The following is a 14,247-nucleotide window of genomic DNA, read 5'->3' on the forward strand; positions in this document are numbered from 1 at the left end:
CATGGTAGTAAGTAAACAAAAAAAGAATTGAGAATACTATCCTTTCAGGCTATCGCAGTACCATGAAGAACATTTAAAGGAGGAAGTTTATAAGTAGAACCTTCTGAATTTTACTTCCAAGGCTCAAAAATAATTAACAGAAGTTCAAAAAGAGTAATTTTTAGATAAATCTGGACCCACCACAGAAACATTTTTACTTTATATTTAAATCTGTGGAGAACACACATTTTATGGTATTTCCAAGTCAAATCTGGTAAAATTTTTAATCTTGTGATTTCTTCAATGCCAAGCTATCAATTACTTCATAATTTAAAATGTTTTAATGCACTAAAGGGGAGGTTAATTTCAAATGTGTGAATTACAGATGCTACTTTAAGAAAGGTCAGTTCACTGTGTTTAAGTTCATATAATAATTAAAAGTAGGCTAATCGGGTATGGCTTAGGTGGTGCTCTTAGGGAACAAAGGATTTATTTATGTTTATAAATATTTATTGTTATGTTTATTATTTATAATTAAAAAGGAAAAATGATGTATTTGTATGTTTGCTATTACTCTGCAAACAAGTGCTTAGCAACATGTTAAACATTTATTAAGTTATTATTACTTCAGGTACTGTTTAAGGGTTTTTCCTGTAATAACTAATTTAGTCCTCATGAAAAAAACCTATATGGTAAGTACTATCATTATTCTCATTTTATGGATGAAAAAACTAAGTCCCTAAGTTTGTTTTCATAAGTTCCTTTTTACATAATGAATTAGTTTAGCAAATCTTTTCATCAAAGGTTATATAAAGGGAAACATCAGACTAGCCCACACACTCCAAATTAACTCAGAATTATTTCATTAAAAGTAAACTTTTTTTTTTTTTTTTTTGCGGTAGGCGGGCCTCTCACTGTTGTGGCCTCTCCCCTTGCAGAGCACAGGCTCCGGACGCGCAGGCTCAGCAGCCATGGCTCACGGGCCTAGCCGCTCTGCGGCATGTGGGATCTTCCCAGACCGGGGCACGAACCCGTGTCCCCTGCATCGGCAGGCGGACTCTCAACCACTGCGCCACCAGGGAAGCCCCCAAAAGTAAACTTTTTAAACTGCGGAAAAACAGATAAAAACATATCTGGAAATGTTTCTTACTTTACAGGAAGCATCAGTCTAACACATATATTCTGATTAATCCTTTGCAATCATTTCACACAAAGTAAACTTTTTTAAGTGTGAGAAAAATAAAAATACTTGGAAATATTTTCCACTTTACAGGGAGTGACTACATTCCTGGACTTGTTATTCTCAACTATTTCTTACCTGTTGGGATAGTGAGAAAACACTTGCCTAAGTTTTTATTTCTCCATCAGGAAATCAAAACACACCAAACAAGAGTTTCTGATATATATTTCCTGCAATATTTATATTACTTATTATTTCTTGCATTATTTAAATTTAGTTACAATTCAAATTTCAGAAAGATATTGGTTTAAAATAAATAAAAATTAACTTTTCACAAAAAGAACATTGTTTATCTTGGATATTTTATTTTACTCTAATGCCTTTCAGTATTTTCCAAAATTTTTACTGTTTACCGTGTTTAAAATTCTTAGCAAGGAACCTCCTCCCATAGAAGTTTCCAATTTATAATCTGTAATTATATAATAAAGACATTAAATAAGCACTGAGAGGTCAATGTGAAGTCTTTCATGCACATGTATTACTTCTGTAATAAAGTTATCTGATTTTTTTAAAAATCAGTTTTTTCCTAGACACAGCTGTATTTTATTTACATGAACTAATGGTGCCACCTTGTGGCCTACCTGGGCTTCAAGAGCAATGTGAGCATCTAGTACAAGTAAGAGGAGTGAGGGCCTTTGAAGTTTCCCTTTGTCCCATTTCACAGTCACTTATTATAATTCTCACTAGTTTTTTTTTTTTTTTTTTTTTTTTTTGAGGCACGCGGGCCTCTCACTGTTGTGGCCTCTCCCGTTGCGGAGCACAGGCTCCGGACGCGCAGGCCCAGCGGCCATGGCTCACGGGCCCAGCCGCTCCGCGGCATGTGGGATCCTCCCGGACCGGGGCACGAACCCGTGTCCCCTGCATCGGCAGGCGGACTCCCAACCACTGCGCCACCAGGGAGGCCCAATAATTCTCACTAGTTTTGAAACTGTTCAGAATTGGGATGAAGTTCAATTTTCCTTAAAAAAGAAAAGTTTACCTAATATGATGTTGTATGCCAATCATATCTCAATGAAGAAAGAAAAGAAAAGAGAAGAGGTATTCCCTGGCCCGCTGGTTAGGACTCAGCGCTTTCAGTGCCATGGCCCAGGTTCAATCCCTGGTTGGGGAACTAAGATCCCGCAAGCCATGCAACACGGCCAAAAAAAAAAAAAAAAAAAAAAAAAAAGACCAGTTTACCAAGCAAATAAATAGCATAAATATGATTCCAGGCCTTTAAAAAAATCTAAACCTCATTAAACCCACCTTATCAGACTTCATTTACACAGAATTGTTAAAGTGCTACAAAAATGACTTTCTTATTCATTTCTTTGGTGTTATTTTAAAATACAGGAATTACAACTTTTTTTTTTTTTTTTTTTTTGCGGTACGCGGGCCTCTCACTGTTGTGGTCTCTCCCGTTGCAGAGCACAGGCTCCGGACGCGCAGGCTCAGCGGCCAAGGCTCACGGACCCAGCCGCTCCGCGGCATGTGGGATCTTCCCGGACCGGGGCACGAACCCGTGTCCCCTGCATCGGCAGGCGGACTCTCAACCACTGCGCCACCAGGGAAGCCCGGAATTACAACTTTTGTAAATTATTCCTTATTTCCTAAATAGTTCACAAAATTTAACCAGACTTCAGCTCAAATAATTTGAAAGCACAAGACTGTGTTCTTAGGAGAAACTTAAGTATTTCTATGAAATTTTTACAGTTGAAGGGCCATCCAGGATCATCTAACCTAGATCATCGAACCCAATCTCCCTGTTTTACAAATAAGGATACTGAGAACCAGAGAGGCTGTAACTTTACATGCCAACCCTCACCTCTAAGGTTCTAGCCCTATTCATGATCTATGGTAGAAATATAAGGTACATCATCTTCAACATAATAGGCTTTCACAGTTCTCCTATAATCTGCTTCCATTCATGCTCTGAATTATGTGCTAGATGGAAGCTAGCTTGTATTGCATCCTTAATATAAAACACCCGTTCTAGTGACACAGGACCCTCCCTAAGCTATGCAACCCAAGAGAGGACCTAGTGGACTTTGAGGTGTGGTCTGACTGCTGGTAAGGCTATGCAAATCACTCTAGTCTAGAGCTCCATGATGTTTATTTACACTTATGGCCTAGGTAGACCCTTAAAAATCAGGAACTCCTTACACATCATCATTAGACCCACATCCTACTCCACTCATTCCAACCTCCAGGGACCCTGGTGAATAATAAGAACGCGCAATGAAAAAATGACAAAAGACAGGCCTAAGGGGCTAACATAGCCAAACCTTCAAAAATGGCATGTTTATGTATAGATACCATATGGGGTAGTAATTTCCTCTTTCTCCCCACTGGAAATAAGAATTAAGGATGAGACCTTTGGTAGGAAGTGAGTACAGAGTTTTAATAAGAAAGTTGAGGAGTGTCTGAGGCTTTAAAGGGAGCCTTTGGTTCTTTTTCCTGCGGTCTCTCCTTTGGACTGTGGGTAACCTATTTCAGGAGGCATCTTTTGATACCCTGAGAAAAGAAAGTAGTGAGTTATATGCTTAGAAATGGCTCTAGGTTCAAGAAAGAGAAATAGGGATTTTTTTTTCCCACTAGGTTTTTTCTGTCTTTTTTTAGCCCAGCTTATGAGGATAAAAATAAGTATAGGATTACAAGAAGAAGCTGTTATTTTTTGGCTGGAGTTTTCCTCATGCTGCCACTTAGGAACCTAAGATGTGGGGCAAGAAGTGGGAAATGCCAGTATTGTAAAGTGGAACTGAACCAGCAGGCCTGGTAGCTTCTTTAGTAGAACAGCAATTCTGAATAGAGGGACAATGAATCACAGCAATCCTCTTTCTGACTGAGACCTGGCTCCCACACATTGGATCTGTGAGTTGGCTCAGTTTACTTAGTTCTGGTGTAATCAGGTTCTAGGGTATCTTTCAGAAACGGGAATAGGGGCTGGCAAATCCCTGTATCAGTTTCCCATGGAACTATTTTTATAGACTGCCCAAAGACCTACCAGGCCATTGTGACCAATATGGGAAAGAGTGGTCAGTGATTAAGGTCTCAAGTTTTAATAGATACATGGCTCTTCCAGATGCACTGAAATGTCTTCTCAGCAGAGTTTTTTTCTTAACATTGTCAATTAAAATTGTTTGCTAGGTTTAGCAAATACAAACCTCGTTTTCCTTCTGGTCCTTATTTTCAGTCTCTTAAAACGATTTAGTATTTTGTCATTTGGTCTGCGACAAATACTAAAGAGACTGGGAATAATATGGTAAATGTCTTCATTTCAAAATTTTTTTTCTGTATGAACTGTAGATAGTGTCATGATGTACTATAAAACTGTTAGGAAGAGTCTTTTTTTTTTAAGTTTGAACAATTGCTACTTTGAACATTTGTCCTTGTACTCAAGAGAACTGCATTGTCAAGCAAAGATAATTATGATAGGAAAATTATTCTTTAAAATACTATGAAAAGATAATTACTACATGGTCTTCAAACAATAGATGGGAAGATAAATTTCTTATATTTAGATAAATGAAACAAATTACACTCTCAGAATTCACAAGCTTTGGATTTGGGAAAATGATCTAGGAAGTGAAATGTTTAACATTTTCAACTACAGAAAAGCATAAGAACAGATACAAAAACAAACTAAAGGCAATCTTTTGAGTTCAAAGTAATTATTAAATTTACTGATATTCTGGCACATCACCCCCATCACCCCCAGTAATACAAATACAAATAAACCTACAAGTTTTTACAGTATATACTGCCTTTTCATACCACTTGCCTTCTATCTTCTCTGGCCCAAATTTTAGTTTTTAATTATATTTTATTCGATGGTTTCCTGTGTGTAACTTATCACTTAAAATAGATTAACCCAAGAGTTCCTCAAATTTCTCAATGTCAAATACCTTTATCTCCACTTCACTTCAGTCTCCCTTCCTTGGACTTTGTCCTCTGGAACTTGGTTCCACCACCCAGATCCTAACCCCGAACTCTCTCTTAGGACAACTATTTCTGGATTATCTTTTACCCTTTCTACTCTATCACACCTTATAAAATGTCTCCCATTTACATCTCTCAACCTCTTCTTTAGCCCCCTTTTGGCTACCTCGAGCAGGAAGAAATCTGTCTGTACAACTGTCCATCTCTTCAGCCAGCTTCTGGTTCCTTCTAAGGCTCACTCACTTCTAAGGATCACTCCCATTTCCACCAGGGAAGAAGGTGCCTTCCCCATCCAGAGGACCATGACATATAGAAGCAAAGACAATGTGTGTGTAAGTGTAAGGCCAGAGGAGAAGGCCTAAGGGGACTGACAACTGGGTAAAAGATTAAAAAATAACTTCCAGAAAAAATGAAGAATTCTATCAAATTTCAGTGTCAGGGTTCTGCTAACCCAAAGGTACCACTTCCCTCTCAATCTAGGTAAGATTGAAGCTAGAAACCTAACCAGTTAGGTGATCATAAGCTATAAACAGTAAAGGCAGACCTAAAGACTTGAATCAAGAGATTTTTGCTCTGTGAATTTATCAAGAACCATTCTTTATGATAGGCACTGAGGACTACATATTAATCAAAAGATTTGCATCTTAGGTCCTAACTGCCATTTTCTAGGGTACGATCTTAAGCAGTCAGTCTCTAAGAGCCTTGGTTTCCTCATTTGTAAAATTGGGATAATAATATCTGCCCTATCTACTTCACAGTGTTTTTCTACAAAAGGACTTTGAAAACTATAATGCAATATATAAATATAAAATGCTAGATTTTTTGCTTAGTTTCCTAGTGAAAGTTCCCCTTAAAGAAGTTCAGCCTGAATTAAGGGTAAAGGTATTTCCACATCTTGGTAACAACAGGTAAAAAGATTTCTGCCCTGCAGGAGCTCAGGGGCAGTTCTTAAGAGTCTGTGCTCTGAAAGGGCAGAGTGAGCAGAGAAATGGAAAGAGACAGTAACAGTACCGTACACTGGAACGTGAGTACACAGGGCAGTTCTGTACACAGATCCATCTGCATACCTTGCCTCCACTTCCACATCACATCTAACACCCACCACTCCACACACCCCCACCCCAACAAAAACACTTCCAAATTTCTGTCAGTGGTACAGGGTTTTTGTTGGGGGGGGTGTGTGTTTGTGTGTGTGTGTGTGTACGCAGATACGCTGTTGAGGTGAAGGCAAGACATCCAGACGGGACTCCAGTAAACCACGCTGCTAATCACCATCCTTGATGCCTTCTTTTCTCCTGACACTGAATCAGACACAAAGACCTGTCAACTCTTCTTTCGTTGTCTCTCAAATTCCTTTTCCTTTCCATTTACACTATTTCCACTCTTACTTTGGGTTCTGACAAACAACCTTATGTGAGAAGTTCTCCAGTGCTTTCCCAGTTGGTCTCTCAGTCTCGTTCTCTCCCCTGTCACCCCCATCCCAGTCAATCTACATTAGGTTGCCATGTTCATCTTCTCATTTCATTCTTTGTGAACATCACTTCCAAGCTAAAAAAAAAACTTTTTAGTGGTTCCCAGGGTCCAAGTATGACCTTTGATCTAGCCTACTCCAATAAACTACTAACCATTCTCCACTTTTACCTTCACCCCTCTACAATTCATTTTCCACATGTAAACAAAATCTTTCAAAAGCACAAATCATTTCATGCCATTCTTCTGCTTTAAATAAGTCGATGGCAACACAACACATTTAAGGTAACATTTAAAACCCTTACCATGGCCTGCAAAAGCCCTGAATGATTTCGCTCCTCCCCAATTTTAGCTTTCACCATCCCCCCTTCTTGCTCTCTATACTCTAGCCCCGCCTGCCTCCTTCATGCACCCTGAAGCTCTTTTCTACCTTAGGGCCTTTGCACTTACTCTCCCCTCTACTGGAATGTACTTCCTCTGGATAGATCTTCACTTAACTGGCTCATTCTCAGCACTCAGGTCTCAGCTCAAATGTACTTATCCCCACAACTTACTTCTCACATCACCCTGTTTACTTCATTCCTGTTCTTACCACAGTCTATAATTTTATTATTTGCTTATTTGGTTAAGCATTTCCTGTATATCTCCATTTGAAAATAACTTCTTTGAGGGCAGGAGCTTGCCTGTCTTGATAACATGATCCACAGTGTCTAGCAGTGCCTACTGCAAACTAAGTGCTCATTTCATACTTTTTTGGTTAAATGAATGTATGGTACAAATGTAATATAAAGTATGCATTCAAACATACGTGCAGTGGAGTCTGGAAATTAGCATACATAATGCCTAAATGGTGACAACAGGAATGAAGACACCCACTGAAGGTGGCCACAGACTATAACTACACTAAAAAAATAAACAACAAGGTCCTACTGTATAGCACAGGGAACTATATTCAGTATACTATGATAAATCATAATGGAAAAGAATATGAAAAAGAATGTATATATATGTGTAGAATCACTCTGAATCACTCTGCTGTGCACCAGAAACTAACACAACGTTGTAATCAACTATACTTCAATAAAATAAAATGTCTTAAAAAGTTACATGAAACACCAAAAAAAAAAAAAAGAGATAGTGACTCTTCATCAACATGGTGAGACTGACCTTTGTTAATCTTCTAGGTGAAAATAATAAAATGTTGTTTCACTTTGTCTACTACTGATTTCAAATAAAGCTGAAAATTTTTCAAAAAAAACCCCTCACACACACAAAAAAAGGGAAACCATGTTCATATGACTACTTCTTGAAAGTCTTTTGATGTCTAAGAAGTAGGAATTACTTAGAAATAATAAACCAATATTTGTTACCTCCTTCCATAGCAGGCACATGTTAGCTAGAAATGAAATATTAAAGCAAAATGAAAGTATGGATATTTCAATACTTATTTTATATAATATGGAAATATTAGCATTAATACTGGTTATTTTATTTTTTTTAAATTCAGAATTCATGTTTTAACAAGTAAAATTAAATGTTCAATACACCTCAAAAACATTAATAACATTTCAGAGCATCAAATAAAATATAAACTGATAAAAATATAACTGGGCATATACTATCATCCTAATAAAAATCAGCAGAAAAATAAAGTGAAATATTATCTAAAAATAAACCACATGAAGTAATAAAAATGGCAAGAATCCCAAAAAATTGAAAACGAAAAATGAATTTGATTTTTTCTGACAGCATAATTTTACAAATGCATTACTAGCACTGCAAATGAGTTGTGAGCATATTTTTGTGCAAATTTTTCCAGCTGCTGAAAAATCTCTCTATATTAACTGGAGGCAACATAACGGTAATATAATTCCACATCTTCTGACTCCATCTTCAAATCGTTTGATCTCTTCTTTTAATTACTTCTTTATTTTTGCAGAAACTGCAATCTTATTATTGCTAATGAGCTTTTAGCTGTGTCAGAGAAAACATTTCCAATTTGTCATCTCTTAATTTCATCAGGGATATCTCAATCAATTTCAGTACTCTCAATTTTAAATTTTGCTTATTTGGAAAGTTTCTGAATTAGTTAGGATTATTTTTACAACAGAAGATTTGATTTGACAATTTTCTTTCTCCTCTTGAGATAATGGAAATACAGAAGAGAAGTTTTTTTAAAACACATGTAGCACCATTCAGTTTGAAATTAGAACATATAATTCCCTGGCTATGTCCCAAGGCATATATACATAAGGTTTTAAAAAATATCCCCAGGGCTTCCCTGGTGGCGCAGTGGTTGAGAGTCTGCCTGCCGATGCAGGGGACACGGGTTCATGCCCCGGTCCGGGAAGATCCCACATGCCGCGGAGCAGCTGGGCCCGTGAGCCATGGCCACTGAGCCTGTGCGTCCGGAGCCTGTGCTCCGCAGTGGGAGAGGCCACAACAGTGAGAGGCCCGCGTAACGCAAAAAAAAAAAAAATGTCCAAACCGCACAAAGATATATCTTCAAAAATACTTTGGGCTTCCCTGGTGGCGCAGTGGTTGAGAGTCCGCCTGCTGATGCAGGGGACACGGGTTCGTGCCCCGGTCCGGGAGGGTCCCACATGCCGCAGAGGGGCTGGGCCCGTGAGCCATGGCCGCTGAGCCTGCGCGTCCGGAGCCTGCGCTCCGCAACAGGAGAGGCCACAACAGTGAGAGGCCCGTGTACCGCAAAAAAAAAAAAAAAAATACTTTAAAATATTACTAAATACAAGAACACCAGACTGCTGAGAACCAGTGTTGCAGTAATTAATGCTAGGTACCATACATTTAAATTTTAAATAAGCCTTATGTGGTCATAGCTATGTACTGGACAATGTGGCTCTAACATATAACAAATTTCTGTTTATGTGTATCTCTATTCTGTTCCCACAGTCTATGGGACATATATGTGTCAATACCACACTGTCTTAATTACTCTGGCTTTATAATAGTTTTTGGTATCTTGTATGGCAAGTCTCCCAAATTTATTCTTCAAAGTAACAATTATTTGCCATTCCCTATTCCACCTGAATGTTAGAATTATCAACAAATGTTATTTTGACATACATGCTAATAATTTTGCTTAAAGTCTAAAATTATCCAGAAATTTTATTCTGAGTCCACTATAACCCCTACAGAACATTCCATTTCATGACTGTTGTCCAGAGTTTAATTTTACCTTAAAAAAAAAAAACCAAATTTTTAAAAGAATGGTTAACTAAATTATCAACATTTTATCAATCAGACCACTCTTTTTAAAAAAATCCCATGCCTGTAGATTCACTCTTCTGACTGAAGTTCATTCTTCAGTCCTTTAATGAGGATCCGTGAGTAGTAAACTCTTTCAGTCTTTGGAAATTTGAAAGTGACTTTGAGTTTATTTTTGAATGATAGTTCATGTGATTACAAGATTGTAGCTGACGGTTACTTTCCCTCAGCACTTTGAGGCTATCACTCCACTGCTTCCTGGCATCCCTTATTGCTAGGAAACATCTGCTTTAGTTTAATTGTTGCATAAGAAAAGACTTTTTTCTTTTTCTTTATTTGGTTTAACAACATTGTGAAAATCACTCTACTACCCAAAGCAATCTACACATTCAATGCAACCCCTATCAAACTACCACTGGCATTTTTCACAGAGCTAGAACAAAAAAATTTCACAATTTGTGTGGAAACACAAAAGGCCCCGAATAGCCAAAGCAATCTTGAGAACAAAAAACGGAGCTGGAGGAATCTGGCTACCTGACTTCAGACTATACTACAAAGCTACAGTAATCAAGACAGTATGGTACTGGCACAAAAACAGAAAGATAGATCAATGGAACAGGACAGAAAGCCCAGAGTTAAACCCACGTACATATGGTCACCTTACCTTTGATAAAGGAGGCAGAAATGTACAGTGGAGAAAAGACAGCCTCTTCAATAAGTGGTGCTGGGAAAACTGGACAGGGACATGTAAAAGTATGAGATTAGAACACTCCCTAACACCATACACAAAAATAAGCTCAAAATGGATTAAAGACCTAAATGTAAGGCCAGACACTATCAAACTCTTAGTGGAAAACATAGGCAGAACACTCTATGACATAAATCACAGCAAGATCCTTTTTGACCCACCTCCTAGAGAAATGGAAACAAAAACAAAAATGAACAAATGGGACCTAATGAAACTTAAAAGCTTTTGCACAGCAAAGGAAACCATAAACAAGACCAAAAGACAACCCTCAAAATGGGAGAAAATATTTGCAAATGAAGTAACTGACAAAGGATTAATCTCCAAAATTTACAAGCAGCTCATGCAGCTCAATATCAAAAAAACAAACAACCCAATCCAAAAATGGGCAGAAGACCTAAATAGACATTTCTCCAAAGAAGATATACAGATTGCCAACAAACACATGAAAGAATGCTCAACATCATTAATCATTAGAGAAATGCAAATCAAAACTACAATGAGATATCATCTCACACCGGTCAGAATGGCCATCATCAAAAAATCTAGAAACAATAAATGCTGGAGAGGGTGTGGAGAAAAGGGAACCCTCTTGCACTGCTGGTGGGAATGTGAATTGGTACAGCCACTATGGAGAACAGTATGGAGGTTCCTTAAAAAACTACAAATAGAACTACCATATGACCCAGCAATCCCACTACTGGGCATATACCTTGAGAAAACCAGAATTCAAAAAGAGTCATGTACCACAATGTTCACTGCAGCTCTATTTACAATAGCCAGGACATGGAAGCAACCTAAGTGTCCATCGACAGATGAATGGATAAAGAAGATGTGGCACACATATACAATGGAATATTACTCAGCCATAAAAAGAAACGAAATTGAGTTATTTGTAGTGAGGTGGATGGACCTAGAGTCTGTCATACAGAGTGAAGTAAGTCAGAAAGAGAAAGACAAATACCGTATGCTAACACATATATATGGAATCTAAGGGAAAAAAAAAGGTCATGAAGAAACTAGTGGTAAGACGGGAATAAAGACACAGACCACCTACTAGAGAATGGACTTGAGGATATGGGGAGGGGGAAGGGTAAGCTGGGACAAAGTGAGAGAGTGGCATGGACATATATACACTACCAAACGTAAAATAAATAGCTAGTGGGAAGCAGCCGCATAGCACCGGGAGATCAGCTAGGTGGTTTGTGACCACCTAGAGGGGTGGGATAGGGAGGGTGGGAGGGAGACGCAAGAGGGAAGAGATATGGGAACATATGTATATGTATAACTGATTCACGTTGTTATAAAGCAGAAACTAACACCCCATTGTAAAGCAATTATACTCCAATAAAGATATTAAAAACAAAAAAACTGCTTCTGCTGCTTCTCTGGCGCTCCCTATCCCTCTTCACTGCTTTATTTTTTTTCTAAGCAACTGTTACCATCTGACTGGATATATTTTAATTTTTATAAAGTATTTTATTTACTGTCTCCATCCCCACCTTCCTCCAGTGGAATGTTACCTCCCGGAGGACAAGAATGTTGTTTTCTTTTGTTCCTCTTGCATCCCCAATGCTTAGAACAGTGCTTGGCCCTGGGAGGCACTCAGTGTACATTTGCTACAGGAATGCTGAACATGCAAACTCTTAAATCCTGATAAGGCTAAGTGATTTAGGACACTACAGTATCAAAAGGAAATACCATTTCCCTTCTGACACTGACAGAAACTGGAAATCTTTCTCTTCCATATAGTAACACAATCTGCTCTAAATAACATGCCCCAAACCTCTTAATTCCTTTTTATTTCAGTCTTTCCTACATCCTCTAAAATATTAACTTTCTGTCATCGAAAAATCTTTCATTTCCCTTCAACACTACTGTACATAATATTGCAAAGGCAAAGTGAACTCACTACAAAGGGTATCAAAATGCAAATAATGAAGAAAAGTCATGAAGCTCATTAACAACCAAATAAACCCAACTCTACTTCAAATCAAAGTGCATCAGAGTGGTGAGGGCCCTAGTTCATGTTTAACTTTATTATCACTATACTCCTTAATGAGTAAACATTTTTCTCATTAAACTCCTTTTAAACTAAAAACAAGTTGGTACAGAACTCTTGCATTTAGCCATGAAAATTAAACCTGAGAGAAATCAGTTCAAGCTAGAAGTCAAATTAATAAGCAAATAAAAGTCTTAGGGAACATGTTTGGGCAGGTAACAAGTAGAAGCACAGGAGTAAGGGAGATGACGTTCAAATCCCAGCTCACCCTTTACTAGCTGTCTGACCTCGGACAAGTAAATTCAGACTCTGTTCCTCAGTTTCCTTACCTGTAAAATGGAAATGGTACTTCCTACGTTGCTACAAGGATTAAATAAAGGTACTAGGTTTTAAAGCATCCAGCACAATGACATATAGTAAGCACTGAAGAGAGCTATTACTATAATTCCTACATCACTGATAATACAGCTCTTTAAGCTAGGAGCTCCTTGGTACCACCGTCCTTTTTTAAAGAGTGAGAAGGGGGGTTACTATTCAATGGTATATTTTTTTTACCTCGTTATGTTCTGTAGCCAATTCTGAACACTGTGGACCGTTCTGAAGAATAAACGTGTTTTTCTCGAGGCAGAGTACTGTACTGGAAGACAATCTGCTTCCAGCATTGCATGTGAATAAGAGGCAATGCTGTCTTTTAACCCGGACACCCGGGGTCGTGTGCCATCGGGACAGTCCACTCACCTCTCAGCAGCTTCTGTTTACGCCTAAGACTGCGGGCGCCTAGTAAACGGCCACGTACTATCTGTGCCAACGCCAAGACACAGCGCACCTTCTCGGGCCCGACGCCGAGAAGCCGGCCGCAGACTTCGGCTTGGACCTCCGACCTTGCGAAGCCACGCGAGCACGCCCGCCCCAGCCCCGCCCGCCGCGGCCGACCGCGCAGCCTTTACCCACAAAACCCCCAGAACACTCGCAGGCCCTCCCAGCTCTCGCGAGCGGCACAGACCCGCCAGGAAGCCACCCGTCGCACCACCACGGGTCTGGTTCCCTGCAGCCAGGCCCCGGGCCGATGCTTTCCAGTGCTTCGGGGCTGGCGGGAGAGGTGTCAGTGGCTTCCGTCCGGAGGCCGCTCGCGGGCCGAGGCCCAGGTACCTTCGAGTCGGCCGAGCAGCGGTGACACCGGCAGCACGTTCCCGACGGCGGCGGCGCCTGCGGCGGCGGGCGGAGGGGAAAGGCTGGCCACTGAGACGAGTCGGGGGCCCCAGCTGGCCAGAGCGGCCTCACTGCGCCGCGGCTGGTGCTCCCCCTGGAGGCAGGCATCCCGCACGGCGGCTCTGCCGGCTCTGAATCAAACTCAGTGATTCCGCTGTGAACTAGGCAAAGTACCAAAACTGCGACGGGGGAGAAGAGAAAGACAACAGAAAGAGGTTTCATCGATTTGAGTCCAGGAGCATTTTGCATTTTTCACGTCTTTTTCTAAAGAAACATACCACCCCTAAGCTAAATGCAGGCTTCATAGGCAAGGACAGTTTTACCAAGAGCTGTAGGCATCAATTAACAGTTGCTGGCCTAATTTAGGTAAGTCTTCTCTATAATCCAAATTGATGTATTAGTAATAGCAACTACCGACTGGCTGCTCTAATTCTAAAATATGACCCTGAGCTTTTT

The 14,247-nt window shown here is 39.6% G+C and overlaps 1 protein-coding gene across 9 annotated transcripts in view; it reads right to left on the reverse strand.

The window, feature by feature from the left end:
• ANKRD46 (ankyrin repeat domain 46) overlaps positions 1-13,855 on the reverse strand; it is a 37,471-nt gene extending 23,616 nt beyond the window's left edge. For 2 of the 9 annotated variants that reach the window (XM_081258817.1, XM_081258812.1), the window contains exons 1-2: positions 13,321-13,722; positions 10,500-10,568 (exon numbers count right to left, since the gene is read on the reverse strand). The gene's annotated coding sequence lies outside the window, so the exon portion shown is untranslated. The other 7 variants (XM_081258818.1, XM_081258811.1, XM_081258815.1 and 4 more) reach the window with 6 other exon arrangements.
• Positions 13,856-14,247: the final 392 nt, after the last annotated feature.

This window comes from Mesoplodon bidens (genome assembly GCF_964165515.1).
Source record: "Mesoplodon bidens genome assembly, chromosome: 16".
In the NCBI taxonomy this organism is placed as follows: Eukaryota; Metazoa; Chordata; class Mammalia; order Artiodactyla; family Ziphiidae; genus Mesoplodon; species Mesoplodon bidens.